We start from the raw sequence: 21322 nt of genomic DNA on the forward strand, positions 1-21322 counted from the left end.
AGGGCACAACATCGCGACATAGTCAGATCTGCCTCCAGCCCAACAGCTATAGCCCAGCGCAGTATTTTTGCAATAATGAAGTACAAACACTGCAAAACCAACTTTATCAGAACACATCGCCTTCCTCTTAAGATGTCACACAATTTGGTAACGACCAACCCTGAAGTATTTATTTAACACCCACCTGAATGTCTCAATTTACTACGAAGGACATAACAATGTTCCGTGATCCGGGACATTCTGTTTTGTCAAGCACAGGGAGATTACGCGCTTTGTCCAGACTCACGGGATGTTGAGCGTCATCACAGAGTCTCGAACCCAGTTCCCCAGAATTGAGAGCAACCACCCTAGCCGTTACAGCCACTTTGCCTGTGGTTGATCTATATCCTGCCCAAACTTCACAAACACCCTAATGGTAGTCCAGGCAGCCCCGTCATCTCTGCATGTGGTTTCCAGCAGAACCCTCCCACAATATCTAGACACCCTTTTCAAACCGTTTATTGTACTACTGGGGCAGCTTGTGATGTAGGACTCCCTTCTCTAATGTCACCCAAGACGAGACCATATCTGGGAATAAAGATGTGGTGAACTCAAGGACACTGCCACCGCAGGCCCCTCTAGAATATCTGTTGACATGGCATCACAAGTGATACCGCTATATAAATTATGTCACATGCTTTGGTAAGTTGAATGAGCTTTAGAACTGGCTTAACAATCAGACTGAGTGTTTACCATGATGCATGATACGGAGAAAGCCAATTTCTTGGACCTAGCCATGTTAGTTATAGAAGGCGAATAAGCGTGTAACTTGTACACAAAACCAATAAAAGCTCAACACATTATTACACGTCCCCGAAGGGCACCCAAGAACACTGGAAGGAACTCTACCCTTTGAGCAAGTCCCCCGTATCCGAACGTATTGTACCATTGAAGAGGACTACCTCACAAATGCCAATTCGCTCTCTAATAAGCTTAGCAATGGAGGATAGCGCACGGAATTAGTTCAAACTTCTTTAAAAGGACATGTTTTCCCTACGAGACCCTTTCAGTATTCCGAGGCAAGTACTAATTAATCCAATTATTAGTGTACTGAAATAAAACTGGAAAATTATTATTCAAAGAATGTGTACCCACTTCTAGTCGGGGGTCCAGACTAGACTACATTTCCAATTGAAATGCGAACCAATTCCTTCTATTTTGTAAAATGCCCTTATGAGAAGTTGTACCTAGGGCAAACCACTCAGGCAGTAAAGTCACGGATTTTACAACACCGGTACCGCATCAAGTGCGGTACACGAGCAGCACCGTGAATCCCTCTCAGGACCCGAACCGAGTCAGGTATCGGAGCGCTTTACATAGGAGATTAAGTGGCAGGGCGACACCGTGGCCTGCCATGAAATGACGGAAGAGGCAGAAGCACGTTTATGAATATAATTCGCGTTCTCAATTGGAACGCCCAAATCTATTCACGATTATTTCTTTATCTAAACAATATAGTACCATGAGACTTCATTGACCCTGCATAAGTAATTTAAGAGCTCTAGCAACCGCCGCAGGGCGACACCGTGGCCTGCCATGAAATGACGGAAGAGGCAGCAACATGTTTATGAATATAATTCGCGTTCTCAATTGGAACGCCCAAATCTATTCACGATTATTTCTTTATCTCAACAATATAGTACCATGAGACTTCATTGACCCTGCATAAGTAATTTGAGAATTTGGCGCGAAAGCTATTGTGTCTCATTTAAACTCATGGCGCGATGTTCTCGTGGACAGCGCGCGACAAACCTGCCTCTGCTACCCCTGCGGGCTTCATTGCTTCATTGGACCGAACATTAATCAGCAATGACAGAAGCCCTCTGACCCTCAAAACGAAAGACTCATCTACAAAGGTCCTAAATGTTTCATATTCTCATCTATCCATTGCCCTCCCAAACAATGTTGGCATTGAACCCCAAACGCAATGAATCAAACACTAAAACACAGCATATGCGTCCCAAGGCCAGAACACCTCCCTATGTCACTCGCGTGGTTCCCTCATATTATTGACTTATAATGTGTCTAAAAAACACCATTGCCAGAACCCGGGATCGAACCAGGGACCCTCAGATCTTGCGTCCAAAGCTCTACCAACTGAGCCATTTCGGCACCGGCCAGCCCACGTGGAGGGAGTTTCCCACATGCGGCCCTCCGCGGCATAGGACACTTAAATACAGTAAATGCAAACAGCAAAAACAAAAACCCCAATGTCCTAGGGACATGCCAGTCAATGTGCGAGCTCCGCCACCCATGGTCCTTCCGACCACCCAGCCGTGTGCACAGCCCACGAACACGCAACATCCAAAAACTGGGCACTTCCTTTCAACTTAATCACCTCTTATTCCGCCGAAAGCAGCCATGCACTGCCCGTCCAGCCGTCCTCCGGTGTTTCTTCCTGGGCCCTGTCCCTGGTCCGAGTTGCCAGTCCTGCCGCTTCCCCTGTTTCCAATCGCCGTGCGCATCTTCCGTCCAGACCCCCTGCGCGAACGAGGTGCTATCCCTCCTCGGCTCCCCCGATCGCCCTCAGGGAGAACCGTCCAGCCGTCCTGGCCACCAACCCTGCAGGGAAACAAAAAGGAGACCATCACTCCGCCCCGAGCGCGGGGCCGTGGCAGTCGCGTGAAGGCTCTGCCCATCCCACGGGTCTCCAGAGCGGCTGGCTCCACGCGGCTAGCTCCTCCAGGAAACAGCTTGCCACACCTGGAAAATAAAGGGGGAAAAATTATTAAAACAAAGAAGCCCCGAGCGCGGGGCACACCGTTTCGGCGAGGGAGCGTCCAGGGACAAGGGGGTCTCCTGGGCGCTCCCTATCTCTTTATTCCCGAGGGGCCAGGTGGCCCCTCCTCTAGCCCGCCCCCCTTGACCCGGACCCACTTCCCAGGATCCGGGTCAAGGTGGCCGCCAGCCAACCGGCGGTGGGCCGCGCCCCCCAGGGCACGCCCCCACCGCCGAATGGCAACAAAGGAGATAGTGGGGGCGACGGTCGCCGCGCCGCCATGCGTGCGGGGGGGCCGAGGGCCCCCCCTTTTCAGATGCTGTTTGACCCCTTGCAGATGTATTTTTAGTTAGATTATAGACGGGATGAAATTCAGCGCCAATTCGTTTTTTTCAACCCTGATTTATCAGGTGCTTCAGTGGCATACCCAAGAAGGCTTCTAAATTCATGTAAACCTTTGTTAGGTTTTTGTGAATTGACCAGGGCTAACAAGATGTCAGCCAGAGATTACCTTGAGTTTACGTGGCTGCTGGTCCTTCTGCCATCTTGTCATCAGGGAGGCCGTCTGAGTCCGACAAGAAGTGGCCTGTTCCAACTCCAAATGGAGAATAATCATAGGGGGAACAGGACACCTTGAGGGAGCTGCAAAGGGGCACATGCTGGGTGCAGACGCTCTTAATGCCCCCCCCCCCCCCCCCACTCCCCCTTCTTCGGATCTTTTCGAATCATCAAGCTGAAGATCCATAATGCACTCTGGCATGCCCGCAGGAAGGCACGGGTTTTAAACAATAATACCATAGATTTGTCGAGGATATTTCGCATTAAAAAGGCCACAAGTATATGCTCGCCCTTTCTTCCTTCTAGAGACAGGATTGCATTGATTCTCATCAGCCGCAATTTTACTGCTGATGATGGCTAATATCCCGGAGGAGAATGTATCGAGCATGCTTTGGAAGACAATCACGCTCCTATCACAGTGGGATGTTCTTGCTAGTATACAAAAATAAAGGTCAGGCGTCTTCCCCGTTAGGTGCTACGCATGCTGGGTAGGAAGTGTCTCTGCTTACGTCAGCACTGACCTTTTTATTGTTCCTTATAATCTCGGGAAAACATTCTTTACTGACTAATGTACAATGCAGCACTTAAGTGAGAATTGATATTGCGTTGCTGAATGAGGGTCGCTGTTTGAATGTTGCAGCTGCCAGGGGAATATTACATGTTTTGTTAGATGTTCAAGGACTCTATGAATTCAGAGAAAGGGTTCTTTCCCTATCTGCAGCTTAGCAAGGTCTCTGTGCAATTGAATTTTTCCAAACTGGTAAAATCACAATCTTTGTGAACCCAAACACCGCATGTTCGCATGCTTTAAAGCTATTCGGTACATTTTAAATGGTATGATGATTCTCCTCGTTTATTTGAGAAAAATGCTTGATTTTATTAAATACAATGGGGCACGAATTATTCACCCTCTCAGTACTGAACAAATAACTGCATCTCAGTTGCTCTCTGTATGGCCAATAAATAGTGACTGTGCGGTAGTTATGCACCAATCATGAGTGAAGAGAGACATGTAGCCTGCTGCCCAAGCTTTGTTTACCAGTCATTAAATGCCATCTCCACCTATACTTATATACTAATAGGTATAAGTACAGAACACTCCTTCTGTTGACAAACATTTGAATTTTGGAGCATTGCCCATGTACCAGCATTTGTTTGCAAATAAAGTGCAACATGTGAGCGTAGGTGTTTGAGCGCATCACTCCAGCCCTGGTGGTGCTGCAGTGGCTCCCCCTCCAAGCTAGCACCATCTTCAAGAAAAGCTGCATCACATGTAAAGCCACCAGAACTGGCAGCCCTTCATGCCTGGCAGATGATTAACATACCTCTAGTGGATAGAACCACACCACAAGCCATGACATAGCCAGACAAAGGACATTCTTTCTCTATCCCCATCAGCATCAGAACAGCCCAAACCCTGCTGCAATTCATAAGGAAGCTGAAGCCCCCACTTCAAAAACTCACCTCTTCAGAGGACGCCATTCTCACATAATAGGATGCACCACTCTTGGACATCATGCTTCATTTTCAGTCATGATGAAACTTAATTACAGACTTCCACCCTTAGTGTTCGTTGCTTCTAGCTAGGTGTGTGGTCTAGACATACCCACGCATGCATACAGAAACTGGGTGGTACACTAAGCTGGACCGCCAAATCACTTCAGATGCTGTGCAAAATGGGAGTGGCCAAAGGGAGCAATGTAAATTAGAGAAACACCCTATAAGGAAGCCAAGCCCACATAATGCTTGATAGGGTCTCACAAATTGAGCCAGATCTCTTCATTTTCCAGTTGTACACGAGTCTCTTCTTTTCTAGACAGAGGCAAATTACTATTCGAAGCATCATTGAACAAGCCATGAAAAGTAAAATAATAAATGTAATGGTTTGTCACAGTAATTACATATAAAAGAACCATCATGATTGACATGTAAATAATTCCATCTATGTGAGTATGTTGCAATCTGCCCTATGCTTTGTTTTAATCTGTTCTTATCTCATATGTCATAAATATTTGTTTGTACATGTGTGGCTGCCGAGTCACATGCTCTGCATACTCCTGCCATCTAGTATTGAGCTTGGACAGTCGTAACATGTTTTTTTCTACGAACTATTTTGAGTCAAGAGTTATTATGTGACAAAGAATTATAATATTTATGACATTCCTGGAACAATTTCTAACAATGTAACAATTTCAAAATGTATTATGTGACTCCTCCCTTAGTTGGCAATGCGCATGGACTCCTATTCCATTGTTAGATTGTTTCCCATTGTTCGGCGGTGTATCAACAATGCTCCTGGACTCAGTGTTGTGGAAATTCATTTCTTTGGTCCAGCATATTCGAATCCTACACTCCTGTTGCTGAGAAGCCTTCCTCATTGACGGTCGTCTGTTTACCTGCTCCCTTTGAGGCGCTTCGTAGACAATTACTGAAGACCAGGCCGTTGACTCTCTGGTACCTCTGTGCCTTCAGGGCTCCATGCAGCTTCGGAAAATAAAGAGGCGTGAAGGGTAATGGAATAGATGCCCTTCAGGAAATGCCCTCCAGTGCCACGCCATATACCACGAGACTGACCTGTGCCTCTTCCCTGGTCATGATGATGCCACGTGCTCCTTCTGCTTGGCTGTTAGGTGTAAGAGCCTTCGCCACTGGGGAAACAATCGCTGGGTGTACATCAGCATGAGGCAGTTCATAGAAGACACACTAGACATCTTCGGGATGATGCCAGCCTCGGAGCCAAAGAAGCGGAGTCGTGTGTCCCACCCCAGCTCAGAAGGCCTCGAGTCTGGCTCCTCCAAACCAGAAGAAGAGGGGAATTAAGGTGTTTCAGTAACTTCTCTCTGCACTGCGCCTCACACAAAGTCCGCCCGTAGAGCCGGGAGTATGGTCGAAGCTGAAGTTAATAAATATCTCCCAAAATTGCACTTCGAGGCAGAGCTCTAACCCCGAGGAGAGTCCAGATCAATTTCAGTGCACAAGACTGCAGGTCCTGTGCCACCTTTGTGCTCCGGTTGCCACTGAGGAGCCACTGCAGCCACGATGGGATCCGCCAGGAGCTCTGAACCCCATCGTCCTTCAAGTTCAAACAGGTTTGTTGGTGCTGAGATTCCAAAACATCCTTAAATGGCAAAGGACCCATTGGCACCCCACTTCATTCAGTGCCTAACCCATCATCCATGCCGAAATCACCTTTCACAGCCAGCTCTAAGGACTCTGAGAAGCCTGTCCTTCAGAAGCTCCAGAAGGAGCTTGATGATAGACGGGGATGGATTTTCATCAATGCCTGTGTGTAGAAGATATATTTGGGCACCACAGAGTATTTGCCCAAGAAGAGAAGGCTGGTCTTTGAGGATATGCTGGCACTAGATAACTCTTTCCAGCCTGCACCACCCAAGAGGCCCAGAGAAAATCTGTCAGCCCTCCACCGCCTCTACCTTTCACACTTTCATCACCACCTCCTCGAGATTCCCCAAATGGGTCACTTCAGTCCGTCGTGGAAACTAGAATTCCAAGTTCCTATTCCCGACTGGGGGACTACGAAGCCCCCTTTTGCTCAGAGATGATCAGTAGGAAGACTATGATCTAGACCCCCCCAATACTCCTCTGGGATTCAGACCTGGAGCATGCCCTTGTGAGTGCTTCCCTCCCACCCCGGACAAAACCGCACATGCCACAGGGTTATAAAGCGGGCAGCTGTATACTATAAGGTGGACATGCACACCATGCCAGAGGATGATGATTTTCTGTTGGAGATGTTTTCTAGAAGCCTCTGTTCAGTTACTTATAATGTAAAAAGTAGTGCTTAGTACTGCCCTGATACCTTTATGTAGCCAGTAATATCCTAGATGGTTACACCCAGATTGTGGAAGAAATGTAAAACATCTCCCTCTGACCCCACATACATCATGGGACACATCTTCCAAGACTCCTTAGTGCTACTCACCCCCCTCAAATGCGCTGCTGTTAAATCTATGGGTGATGCACCTGCCCGCCAAGGAAACCAAGTTCTTAGATGCAATGGGGATGAGGGTAGCTGCTGGGGCCACAACCCATTGGTGCATCGCTGATTCAGTAGGCCTCCTGTTGGTCTACAACAGGTCTGAGGGGGAGAAAAGTGGGGGACTTCTGCAGTACCTCCCTGAGGAGTTTAGTAAAAGGGGAAAGGAGATTATTTCAGAGGGGGAACCCATCTCCAACTCCACCATACATTGCACGTCTACATGAGCCCCCTCGCGGCCATCGCACGCTCAACGTCTACATGAGCCCCCTCGCGGCCATCGCACGCCAACACAACCTCAACATCATCTCCTACGCCGACGATACCCAGCTGATCCTCTCCCTGACCAACAACCCCGCCGCCGCCAGAGCCAACCTTCACGAAGGAATGAAAGAGGTAGCCGAGTGGATGTCGACCAGCCGCCTGAAGCTGAACTCGGACAAGACGGAAGTCCTCATCCTGGGATCCTCGCCCTCCGCCTGGGACGACTCCTGGTGGCCCCCCACCCTGGGCACCGCACCAAAACCGACAGACCACGCACGCAACCTGGGCTTCATCCTGGACTCCTCCCTCTCCATGACCAAGCAAGTCAACGCCGTCTCCTCGTCATGCTTCAACACCCTGCGCATGCTACAGAAGATCTTCCGGTGGATCCCCACCGAGACCAGGAAGACTGTCACCCAGGCACTCGTCACCAGCCGACTGGACTACGGCAACGCCCTCTACGCCGGAACCACCGCCAAGCTCCAGAAGAGACTCCAACGGATCCAGAACGCCTCAGCCAGACTCATCCTCGACATCCCACGACACAGCCACATCTCCGGACACCTAAGAGACCTGCACTGGCTCCCGGTCAACAAGAGAATCACCTTCCGTCTCCTTACCCACGCACACAAAGCTCTTCACGATCAAGGCCCGAGCTACCTCAACAACCGCATCAACTTCTACGCTCCCAAACGACACCTCCGATCAGCCAGTCACGCCCTCGCCGCCGTCCCCCGCATCCGAAGAACGACAACAGGAGGAAGGTCCTTCTCCTACCTGGCCGCCAAGACCTGGAACTCCCTCCCGACCCACCTGCGCCTGACCCAAGACCACCTCGCCTTCAGGAAGAAGCTCAAGACCTGGCTGTTCGGGCAGTAGCAGCACCCCCCCCCCCCCCTAGCGCCTTGAGACCCTCCGGGTAAGTAGAGCGCTCTATAAATGCCTATGATTGATTGATTGATTGGATGCAGCCAATAATACAGCCAGAGGATTAAATATTTCCACCATACTGCATTGGCACTCTTGGCTCTGCATAGTCTTTCAATCCAGAAGTTAAACATCTCATCAACCTGCTATTTGATGAGGAATACCTTTTTGGCCTCAGGTTGATGAGATGATCAGGAAAATTAAGAAGGACACCAACACGGGTAAGGCTACGAGTGCCCTCCATACCCGGGTGAGACAAGGCTCTTTTTAGAAGCCACAATACAGTGGGGGAAACAAGACCTCCGCAAGCCAGATAAAGTCTTACCAAAGGCAGCAACAGACGAGCCACCAGGAAGGGGGTAGAGGGTACATGTTGGACACTTTCTGGGGCAAAAACTCCGACAAAGGCAGAGCCATAGAAACTCCCAGTAAGAGAGCCTCTGCCTTCAATATTTACTTACCCCATACCCCCCCCCCATCACACAATACCTGTTGGGAGAAGACTATAAGGGTTGCTTCCACCCTTGGAGGAAATCACCTTAGATCACTTGTGTCCATCAATCATCGAGCACAATTATTTCCTAGAACTCCTCTCCACGCCACCCAACATACTGCCATGCACAGACTTCCTTAGCCCAGAATAGGAGGTTCAAGCGTTCCTCCTCAAAGAAGCAATATAACTAGTGCCCCAGCAACATTGGGGCCAGGCAGTTTACTCTCTTTACTTCCTCATTACTAAGAAGGATGGCTCCCTCACGACAGTCCTCGACTTCAGGCCTCTCAAAAAATACATCAGATTGGAATATTTTCGTAAGACCATCCTGCAGGATGTCCTCTTTATGACTACACTAAGCTTGAAAGACACCTATTGTCATATACACATTCACCTGGCTCACCAGCACTACCTCTGCTTCATGGCAAGTGGCCAGCACTACCAATTCAAAGTGTTGCCCTTTAGGGTCACCACAGCACAACAGTATTCACATAATGTCTAGTGGAGGTAGCCCTGGCATGTTCCTCTCTACCTCACGGTTGACTTATCAAGAGCACAAGCAGGTAGCAGTGCTTAGCCCACTCCTTGCTCCACAGCTTGAAATTTACCATATATTACACCAAGTTTCATCTTCAGCCCCTTCAAATTAAACCTTTCTTAGGGTCCATTCTAAATGCAGCTACATGCAAAGCGTACCCAAACGAAAAAAGGAAGGCAGATGTTCAGCAGCTACTGCCTTTTTATTTTAGCCACATCACTCTGAGTCAGAACAATGATGCACCTCCTAGGGATGATGTCCTCCTGCATAGCCATAGCCCCCCATGACAGAATGTACTTGAGCCTACTACACAAGTGTCTCTTGGCACAGTGGTCACAAGCGGAGAGTTTCTGGGAAAGTCTGGTGTTGATAAGGGTCACAACTCATAGCTCTTTGAAGTAGTGGATGAAGTAGTGGAACAGCAACAACCTGTTGCGAGGCAGGCCCTTTATTGACTCCTTCCACAGGTGATAATCAAGTCAAGTCAAGTCAAAAAGGCTTTATTTCGATAAAAATTATCATAAAAGCTCACATAGAATTCATAGGTACAGTAAAAGAAGCCAGGAATAAAACAGATTACAAAAAGAATCTACACTTATACAATTATTTTCACATCATGAGTTAATTAAAAGAAAAATTAAACAATTGATTTAAGCCTTTTGGCTCGGATTAACCAAGCCCATGATAAAAATTTGGCGAGAGCACAAGCATAGGTAGTACGGCTATCAGACATTAGTATACGAATTGCGTCTGAGTGGCACCTAGTGCCCAATTGGCGACATAGATGCTTAAGCCATATTTTCCTAGGTAAATTGTACTCTCCACATTCAAACATAAAATGTGCCAATGCCTCTGGTCTAGCTAAACATACTGGGCAAAGCTCTACAGTTTGTGCAGGCAGTTTCCATCTTGAGGAGAAAGTATACAATGGCAAGGTTCCTGCTCTAAATTTAAAATAAAGAGCCCTATCAAAAGGTTTGCCAATAGCGTCCAGATAAAGTTCACGTTTTGGAGAGTCCTTAAATTTTAAGAACTCTTCAGTAAGTCTGCCCATAGAAGCATTAGTGTTTCGTTGTGACATAATCCAGTTCCAATAAAGTTTCTTAAGGGTTGCCTTTGAAGGAGAAGATCTATTAGCCCATGAATCTTTTAGGCCCAAATTGTATTGCAAGATTTTAATGTCACTCAGCCATTTGATTTTGTGCCACCCTGACAAGGACATAATTTCTGCGAGGCCTTGTGCATATTTACTAAGTTTGGGCACTCGCCACAATCGTGCCCATAGTAAGAGTGGACGTAATCTTGCTAGATCTTCGATAGGGCGACATGTAAGTCAAGCATTAATGGGACCGTAGGGGTACCCTGAGGAAGTGACATAATCGCCCTACAGAACTTCCTTTCGGACTTTGGCAAGTCATTGGTAATGGATGAGCCCCAAAGCTCCGCCCCATACAGAGCAGAACTAACCCCTTTAGCTACATAAGTATCAAGAACAACAGCTATTGGTCTAATTACACAGGAGCGTTGCTCTTTCAAAATAGCTCCTGTTATCCTTTTGTGGGATAATAACATTTTATCTAAGTGTGGGGTCCATTGCATTTTGTGAGATAGACGGATGCCGAGGTAGTCAAATACTTCCACTCTCTCCAAAGGTTCAGCATTCAGGATTGGAGGACGTGCTAATTTTTTGGGGGGATTCAGCACAAGATATTTAGTCTTGCCCGTGTTAATTACGAGGCCCCGTTTGGTACAAAAAGATTGAAAATTGTTCAAAAGCCTTTGAAGGCCTATCGGGGATTTCGATATTAAAAGCGTGTCATCCGCAAAGAGGAGGGTGAATATACGTTCTCCAGCCAGGGATGGTTCATCTGAAGGATGTTCTAAGAGATGCTCAACCACCCCGTTGATATAAAGAGAAAACAGGGTGGGAGCAAGGACACATCCCTGGCGGACCCCTCTCTCTACCGGGATACTTGCTAGTTTTCTCCCCTCCTGGACCCCACCTAATCTGGGCAAAGCTATTTTCATGCAGCCTAACCAGTAATGTGAGTAAATAGTGTGGCAACCCCATGTCGGCCAAGACTCTCCACAGGGACTCCCTCGGTACAAGGTCAAAGGCAGTCTTTAAATCGATGAACGCGAGATAGAGACTGCCTTTGCCTATAACCACAACCCTCCAATACACCATCATGAGCCTAAAAACTTGTTCGACTGTCCCAGTACCCACTCTAAATCCTGCCTGGTAGTCGGAAAGGATTTTGTTTTCTTCTATCCAGTCCAATATTCTGACCAGTAGAACCTTGCCAACTACTTTTTGAGTAATATCCAACAGACTGATCGGTCTGTAGTTGGACGGCTCCTCTCTGGCACCTTTTTTAAAAATGGGGACCACCTCCGCCCCTTTCCATGACGAAGGGATCGGAGCACCCTTACAGATGGCAACAAGTAGGGAGTAAATGAATTTACCCCACTTTGGAATATATGACCTCAGAAGATCGCCAGGAATACCCTCCGGACCAGCGGCTTTTTGGGGCTTGATGGTACCTATGGCGTATTCCACCTCTTTAATTGTAAAGCCAAATTTGTCGGGGGACAGTACTCCAATGTAATAAATTCGTTATTGGAACCACAAACCTCCCTTCGGCATCATTAGGTGCCTCAATAGGTGGCAGGTCATCATGTCGGGAGTATAACTTTGAGAAGTGGTTAACCCACGATTGACTTGAAATGTTACACGAGATAAGATCAATATCCGGCCTGTTTCTGGCTCTAATTGTATCCCAGAAACATTTTGGGTCTTTTTTGAGACTGGCTTCTTTAAGAGTAGACCAGTACTCTTCTTCCCATTCTTTTTTAGCATGTGCCAGTGTAATCTTATGCTTTTTCCTAGCAGTCTGTATCAGAGATTGGGATTTACTTTTAACAGCCTCTATTAAAAGAGACTTTGCCCGTCTGCATGCTGGGGTATACCAATCATGCTTTCCCCTGGATTTAGGATGGGGCAAGTTCCTCCCTTCAGAGCCCCTAGCCCAAAAGACTTCCCCTATGGACTTAACAACTGCTTCAAAGATAGGTGTTGCCTTTTCAGTTAACAAAACTGGATTGATATTATCGAGTTCTGTTTGTGAGGCCATAAGTAATTCGTCTATAGTGGAGATCTTAATAGCGTCCATAGCAATTTTATTCCACTTTAGACGTCTTCCACAGGAGGAAACAGTAATTGTAAGTGGGCATTTAGATAAGACTGCCGGTTCATTACTAAGCCAGGGGTTCGTTAGAGATAGAGAAAGTGAGTTATGATCACTCTCAACAGTAGCTATCACTACCATATCATGGACCAATCCCCAAAGTTTTAGGTCCAACAGAATATAATCAATCCTTGAGGAATGATTTATTCTGTTGAACGTATGGGCACCCAGGCGGTCTGAGGCTGTGCGACCATTAGTAGCTCTTAGACCGAATTCTAATGTCAGCGCATTAAGCTGTATTGCGCTACGGGACCATCTTTTTATCGGGGGGATAGTAAGTGCAGGGATACCCCATTTGCTGTCCTCCTCACCGAGATCTAGATTATCCTCCATAGGAAGTGGCTCATAGGTGCAATTAAAATCACCTGCTACCAGGATATGATCAGCTTCCTCGTGGTCTCTAAGTTGTGTTTCCAAGTCGAAGATCACCATGGAAGTACACCCATTTTTAGTGCCTCTGGCATAGATGTTATATAAGGCAAGGGATAAACCCACACTAGGATTAGTTAATAGGATCCCTAATATATCTGGGCTATTAACCTGCCTAGATGTTATGCAGCAGTTAAGGGAAATGCTTATCCAGATAAGAAGTCCCCCTGAGGGACGTCCCTTCCCTTGCGTTGCTTTCTCAGCAGGAACAAAATGGGTTACAAAACCAACCCGATATAGCGGTTCTATGCTCCAAGTCTCCTGGAAGAGGCAGATTTTGTGTGCCTCGACCAAGTCGTTCCATTCAGGTAGGGCCAATTTCCTATGGATATCTGCAAGGTTCCAGCTAAGAATTTTAATTGGTTCCTTGTCAGGTTTATTTTTATGATTATTAGTTAAATTGAGGGTTTGGGGTTCCAGGCAATCGCTTGCCAATGTAGAGGGTATTTGCTCGATATCTGTGGCTATGGGCACGTCTGCCTTGATCCCCTGAACCCTACTAGATAAGGTTTGTTGTGCCAGGGGGCTTTGCTGCTCAGGTTCCAGTATTAAATCCCCTGTATTTGCAACTACTGTAGATTCATTTCCCAATATGTTAGTATAACAACCCGTGTGTCAATCCACCCCCTCAAGTCCGTTCAGACAACTAAATCGATTGGAACCATAGAATGGTAACACCGGGCCATGAAAGACTGGTCGAGCATTAAAATCATGGTGTCTACCCCTCCGGGCAACCCTTGTCCAGTTATCATGGACTTGATTGAGATGCATAGGGGTAGGAGGGAAGAAAAACGACACATGTAGGGTCTGAATTGTTGATTCAGGTGATCTGTTCTTCCCTCGACATATGTAAGTAACAGTCCCAGCATCACGAAAGCTCACCAAAATGCAATCCCCTATTATAGATTTATTTGTTTTTCCCACCCAAGGGACCCTTCTCACCATAATGATTTCGTTATTAAGGTGCACCGGGAGGGGCCTGTTCACATTCAGCCATTTAATGACCCTGCTTTTCAATGTGCTGAAGTTCTCAACTTCGCCCATTTCAAGTAGGGGAACACCGGCCATAACGACCATAAGGTCGTTTGCCTCTGGAGGGAGATTGGGTCTACGGGGCCTAGTAGGAGGCTTAACTGAGGGTGGAAAAGCAGAGCTGCCAGTGATTGGTATAGGGGGAGCTAGGCCTACAGGTGAAAGTGGCCTATTGAGATTTAATGGGTGGGCTGGGACTATGTTAGCCATAAGGGGTTGTAAAGGGTGAGCAGCAGTGGTAATCGGGGGGTACTGAAATAACTGGCCTATTAGAGGATTTCGTAGGGACCATGGGAGAAGAAGTAGTCTCAAGAGGTCTAGCCTGGGTACCAGCCACCGATTTCATGCTATTTAATGTAGTCTCCAATATAGTGAGTCTGATCTCAACCTTTTTTAAACTCTCACTAATGGGCAATAATAGGGACCTAAGCAAAAATTCAAAATTTCCTAATGGGACAACAGAGAAAGGGGCATTGGTAGCATTATTTACTGTAGCATCAACCGTGTCAGTAGCAATAGTGGCCTTTTCTGGAGGTGTTAAATGTGCATCTTCCACTGTCCTCTCAGTAGGAGGGGGGGTTTTATTGTCCTACCAAACTCAGAGTGGGGGATTTTTGTTTTGGTTTTTCCCTGGCCACCCCTCGACTTCCTCCTGCGTTTATTCGGTGGGGGCCCATAAACCCCTTGCATGGAAGTTGGTTTGGTTTTTGCTTTCACTTTCCTAGCTTTAGTAGCCAGTAGGGGCTGGGAAATTAAATCTATAGTCCCGCTACTTGGACTATGAGAGGGGGCTAAGTTAGTGGTTGGCTCAGTCGGGTTGTTGGTGCCGTCCCTCAGAAGGAGTGGGACATCATCCAAGGCAAGTGTTTCCTCACTCAGTAATATAGAATTATCTGCAAGGGGCCTATTTTTCAGATTTTCTATTGAGCGTCTCGCTCCGCCCTAAGCTTAGTCAAAGTGCTTTCCTTATCCCCTTCTCCCATAGACCGGGGAAAATAATTATCCAGAGTCCTATTTTTTGCCCCTCCCAGCCTCGTAGGAGTGCCCTCCCTAGCCGGGGAAGGCATAACTAACCGTGATGAGTGCAGAATTAAAAAATAATTTTACAGTACAATAATCCAGTGTTCAAGGGGCAAACTGAAGAGGGTAGGCCCAGCCCAGCCTAATCCGGCCTATGACGGCCTTAGACGGTCCGGCCCTTGTCCCGGGCTTCTCCCGGGACGCTCCCGCGCGTTCCCGCGCCGCGGGTGGAGACCTTCTCTTAAATAGGTGAACCTATAGGTTGCAGGCGGGGCGTGGTGGACAGGGAGAGCGGCCAGGTGGCGTGAGGCGCGGGTTGCCGAGGCTTCTGGGCTTTGAAGTCCGGCCCCGCTCGCTCGCAGCCCTAGTCCAGCACACGCTTTACAAAGTGCAGTGTCCAACCTTCCTGAGAGGTCAAAGTGCGCAGCGGGACCCGCAAAGCGGGTACCGCAAGTTGTGGAGAAGGAAAGGGTCTGTCAGCGCCCTCAGCAACAGTCGATCACATCAAAGGAGTGTCCCACGGCGTTTTCTCCTCCCCAGCCTTTTCAGGTGTGCAGGCGGGGCGTGGTGGACAGGGAGAGCGGCCAGGTGGCGTGAGGCGCGGGTTGCCGAGGCTTCTGGGCTTTGAAGTCCGGCCCCGCTCGCTCGCAGCCCTAGTCCAGCACACGCTTTACAAAGTGCAGTGTCCAACCTTCCTGAGAGGTCAAAGTGCGCAGCGGGACCCGCGAAGCGGGTACCGCAAGTTGTGGAGAAGGAAAGGGTCTGTCAGCGCCCTCAGCAACAGTCGATCACATCAAAGGAGTGTCCCAATCACAATTGTCGCCTCAGTCACAGGCTGGGGGGCTGTCACGGGGTTGATACGACCCGGGAGGGCAAGGAGCGGACAAGGGACTGGTGGAATGTGACACCTGTCGTTCTTCCTCTTATTTCCCTAAAGCAGGACGAGTGGAACTGTCCCTTTAATCCCACGCATGAAAACAGGTACGGCTCCTTTAACTGGGATTTCGATCCCGAGGATACCGTCCACAACGATGACATCACGGTAGCTGGGCCAACAAGAATGCCAGGAGTCAGGAAGAGGGTGTGTGGCATCACAGGAGCAGGAGTTGGAGGAAAGGGTCTGTCAGCGCCCTCAGCAACAGTCGATCACATCAAAGGAGTGTCCCAATCACAATTGTCGCCTCAGTCACAGGCTGGGGGGCTGTCACGGGGTTGATACGACCCGGGAGGGCAAGGAGCGGACAAGGGACTGGTGGAATGTGACACCTGTCGTTCTTCCTCTTATTTCCCTAAAGCAGGACGAGTGGAACTGTCCCTTTAATCCCACACATGAAAACAGGTACGGCTCCTTTAACTGGGATTTCGATCCCGAGGATACCGCCCACAACGATGACATCACGGTAGCTGGGCCAACAAGAATGCCAGGAGTCAGGAAGAGGGTGTGTGGCATCACAGGAGCAGGAGTTGGAGGAAGCCGTGCGTGGAGAGGAATGGATACTGCCGAGTGGAGACTTTACTGCGGAACAGTCGAAGGAACCAAGAAAGCCAGGAGGCCAATGACACCGAGGTTCGCCCAGCCACGCACCAGGAGGAGCGTGGCTCTCTCAGGTATGAGAGCGGTTTGCGGGTTGGGTTGGAAGGAGGGAGAGACCCGACGTATAAGGTAGCAAACTCCCTACCGATTCCCGACTGGTTACCCCTTCCTGAGAACTTCACCTTCCCATTTAGACGTGTGGTACCCACTGGTAATCCTTCACTCCCCTCTCTTATTTGAGTGCTAGCTCCCCTCATTTACACCGTTTCCGTATTTTCTCTTCCATTTGACCATCTATAGTCCGGAATCCCTGCGCCTGCAAGACCTGACGAAGGTGGACGGGAAAGGGGTGGAGAACGCCGGAAGACGCAGAGTGCTGGGATAAGATGCCATTATCCCCAACTCTTTGTAAAAAACTGGCTACCCAAAGGAAACTAGTGTTACATAAAATAAAACCTTCCTTAACCCGACCTGGTCTCCTGCCCCCTCATTTCGACCCTCTATAACTGGTGGAGATTGCGGGCATAACACCCACGATGGACGCTCTAATTCAACATCTGGTTAAGGTTCAGGAGAAACTGGAATGGGTTGTGGAGCGGCACATGACGTCGGCCAGGCAGATCGGGACATATTTAAGGACACCATAACAGCCCATTTGGAGGGGCTACAAAAGATGGTTACAGAACAGCCTCCTCCTGCCCTTTGTGAATCCTGCAATACACCCCACGGACCTGCAGGGATCTCTTACAAAAGGACGTGTCAGGAGAAGACCCTGATGCGTTTCTACTCAACTTCGAAGGGGAAGCCAGGGCCTGTGGTTGGCCCATAGAAAAATTGCCTTTTTTTTTGGCTTCGCTCCTGACAGGTGAAGCCCAAGCAGCATACCAGGTGGCGAACGCCACCAGAGATACGCCGAAAGCTGAAATCAAGAACATCATATTAGACCTTTTAGGTCTCAATACAGAAGCGTACAGGGTGTGTTTTCTAAAGGAAAAGGGCGCTCCCCGGGAAAACCCCAAGACACTATTTTTTCATCTGAAAATGGCGGTCAATAAGTGGCTAACCCCCACCATCAGTACGAAAGAGGAAATCATGGACAAAATGTTTCTTAAGCAATATTTGGATGCTCTCCCTTTCAACACCCAAATGTGGCTCTGCCAGCATACCCACTTGACCACGGAGCAAGCCATTGACATGGCAACCACCCTCTCCCGTGCACAGCCTAGACCTTCTGGGTGGGAAACCGAAAAAAAGAATCGGCAAACGCCAGTAAAGGTCGAGAAGAGATCCTGAGCCACCCCAGAGCCAAGCAAGCCAAGACCAGCAAAGGCGACATACCGACCTTCAAAGGACCCCAATGTTTCGAGTGTCGGGACTGGGGGCACATAGCCTGCTTGTGTCCTAGAAGGAAACCAATGGAGGAACCCATGGAGGTGTGATACATACCTAAGTCCATCCTCTACACCGCTGAGATGGGGAGTGCTTTTCACGTGAGTGTTAAGGTGAACGGGAGGGTGGTAAAGGCCCTACTATACTCAGGATGTAGACAGTCAGTGATACAGGGGGTTCTTATTCAACCCACACAGGTTTTACCCGACAATATAGTACACATCAGGTGTGTTCATGGGGATGTTAAGCCGTAGCCTCTGTGTCCCTTACTCATTCTGATGGTAGGTCTTATCGTATCAGGGCGGGGGTATTGGTATTGGAAAGTTTTCCAGAGGAACTTATAATAGGGACAGACAATCCCGAATTTCTGGACCTCTTCCTGCAAACAGTACATGCACAGGGAAGAAGGGCATGTCAGGAAAGAATTATAGACAGCCCAGTACCGGAATAGGGAAAGTGTTCAGCAATACACTGCTTGATATGTGTGAATAAGTGACTCTGCAAGACCACAGCGTTTTTGCACTAGGTAAAGTTCATATGGATATGAATTGACCCAAAGCAAAGTATGCACAAAAATATATTGATTTTTCTGCATATTTGGCCTGAAACTTTTCGACTCGGATCCATGCATGTGAGAGACTGCACTTGTGATTTAGTACTTGGCAGAGATAACATAATCATGTGGTGATGCAGCCTGTGTGCTGGAGGGACTTTTTAATTTAATTTATGGAAAGGCATAACAGCAGAGTGCCAGAAAAGAAACCTTTCCTTTGACATGCCAGTCCTCACAGTGCTTGGACCTCAGATTTGCTTAAATCCATTAAATGCTAGACTAAGCCAGCAGAACGTGCTTGGCAGAAAACAGTTTTTAATGAGATTGAAAAGGTGGTGGATTCAAATGGGACTATGCACCAAACTAAGAGTGGGGTTCTGGAAACGTTTCACAAATTTTATCAAGATTTATACACAGCTCCCTTAGAATTGACGTCATTTGAGTTAGAAGTCGCAAACTATCTGAGTAGTCTGGAAACTACTAGACTCACAGAAATCGAAAAAGAGGTGTTATCCGCTCCCATAACTTGGGATGAAATTGCAAAAGCTTTATTAGGTTTATCTCTTGGTAAAGCTATGGGACCGGATAACAATCTGCTTGAATTCTATCGCACCTTCAGAAAGATTCTTAAAAATGAGTTACTTGAGGTATGTCAACAGGCATTTTTGGGTAATCCCCCAGACTCATGATCTGAAACAATTATCGTTATTTTTTAAAAAAAAGGGAAAGAAGGAAACCGAGATGGGTCATATAGACCAATTTCACTTTTGAATGTGGATAGTAAAGTTTACTCAAAAGTGCTAGCCAATAGATTAAATAATATTATGTCTAATTTAGTCTCAAAAAGACAACATGGTTTTATCTCCAAGCGTGACACTACAGATCGCGTTAAAAGAATCATCTCTCTCCTTGATTGGTCTCAAGCAACTAATTCTCCTTTAGCGGTTGCTTTATTAGATGCGGAAAAAGCCTTTGATAGGGTTTCTTGGAATTTTTTATGGCTTATCTTAGCCTGGAAGGGATTTCCAAGGGACTCTATCAAAGCAATTCAAGCTCTGTACTTTAGCCCGAAGGCGTCAATTCGGATAGCTGGGGATTTTTCCAAGAACGGTATAATAACACGTGGGACAAGGCAAGGATGTCCCTGTTCCCCCCTGCTATTTTCTTTATACATTGAACCTTTTTTAAATAAACTAGAGGCAGAAGTTGGAATTACTCCAGTTCAGATAAATCAGGTGGAGTACAAAGTATTCGCAATATGCGGATGACATTGCTGTTGTAACATCAGACATTAAATCCTCATTACCAAAAATAGTAGAAGCAGCTGAAGAATTTGGCGAGCATTCTGGTTACAAATTAAACATCTCTAAAACTCAGCTAATTCATTCAGAAGTTGGTCGTCCAACAGATCTGAGCTTTGTATCCGAAGCTCTCTATTTGGGCATTAAGATTTCCGCAAAAGTGGATGAAATAGTACGGATAAATGTAGATCCTATTCTAAGCTCGGCGAATAAAACATTGGAGAGGTTGAATAATCTTCATTTATCGTTATACTAGCAGCTCGTCCCGACCTTGTCCGGGAGCAATCAGGCTTCCCCGACCCCCGCCTGCCCCGACATTGCCCAGCAGCCCGGGCCCAGTTTACGGAGGCAAGCCACAAATTGCACGTTTTAATCCTTTAGTTTTTGTCAGCATTCAGATCTAGATTATGTGACTGTGACAGAGCCCATGCACTTCTTTTACTTAAATGCAAGCGAAACAGGAAAGAACTGTTTTAGGGTAGTAAGTGCCTGCACTTTAAATTTGCATATCTAGCTCCGACTCTGAGTCACTCCTAGAGGTGCGCATAAATCACTGACAACAGCGTCATATTAAACATATCGGTAAAAAGACTGACATACTAATGAGACTGTCGTTATGCCAGTTTCGTTAAAATGACATTGCGTTCCAAAGTCTTCGGGGAAAAATGTTGTTTCCCGTACAGCCTGCCTACAGCCGAGAGAGAGGACAGGTGAGTGAGGGATTTCCATGCGAGAAGAAATAAGGATGGGACTGTTGGCTCACTTCCTGAGGCAACTTCTGCGCTGTGAATGGAAATGGAATCGGATCTGGGCGCTGAGCGAAAGGGTCCGAAATTCATACATCACCACACAGGACCATGCACTTTTCGAAGAAGTTGCGCGTGTGCCCCGACCCCCGCCTGCCCCGACATTGTCCCCCGGAGCCTTACCTCAGCCGCTGCTCCTCAGTTCACTGCTCCTCGCCGCTCCGCCGGTCCGCTGCTGCTCACCACCTGTGTGCCGCTCGCCTCGCGCTCCTGGACGCCGCTCCTCCCACGCTCCTGACGTCAGCACGCAGGTTGCGGCCGGCGCTACTTCGAGGGGACTACTTTTTTTTAAATGTAAATTTTTTAAATATAGCGTATTTTTTAAATTTATATAGCCTATGTCCATCTGCACACCCTGAGGATTCCAACGATGTATCGGGTGTGTGGATTGGCGCTGTGGTTCCCGAGTTTACCCGCCTCAAAGTTCTTCCTTTATAATAGTAGTATAGATGGTCGGAGCAACGTTTTAAAGATG

At 47.7% G+C, this 21322-nt stretch overlaps 1 protein-coding gene and 1 non-coding gene across 5 annotated transcripts in view; one reads left to right on the forward strand and one right to left on the reverse strand.

The window, feature by feature from the left end:
* The window catches only part of PAM (peptidylglycine alpha-amidating monooxygenase), a 1252349-nt gene that overhangs the window by 293599 nt on the left and 937428 nt on the right, over positions 1-21322 (forward strand). The window lies entirely within an intron of this gene.
* Positions 2079-2151, reverse strand: TRNAL-CAA (transfer RNA leucine (anticodon CAA)). The gene has a single exon. It is a non-coding gene; the product is annotated as a tRNA-Leu (tRNA).

The sequence above is a fragment of the Lissotriton helveticus genome, chromosome 2_1 (genome assembly GCF_964261635.1).
Source record: "Lissotriton helveticus chromosome 2_1, aLisHel1.1, whole genome shotgun sequence".
Classification (NCBI taxonomy): Eukaryota; Metazoa; Chordata; class Amphibia; order Caudata; family Salamandridae; genus Lissotriton; species Lissotriton helveticus.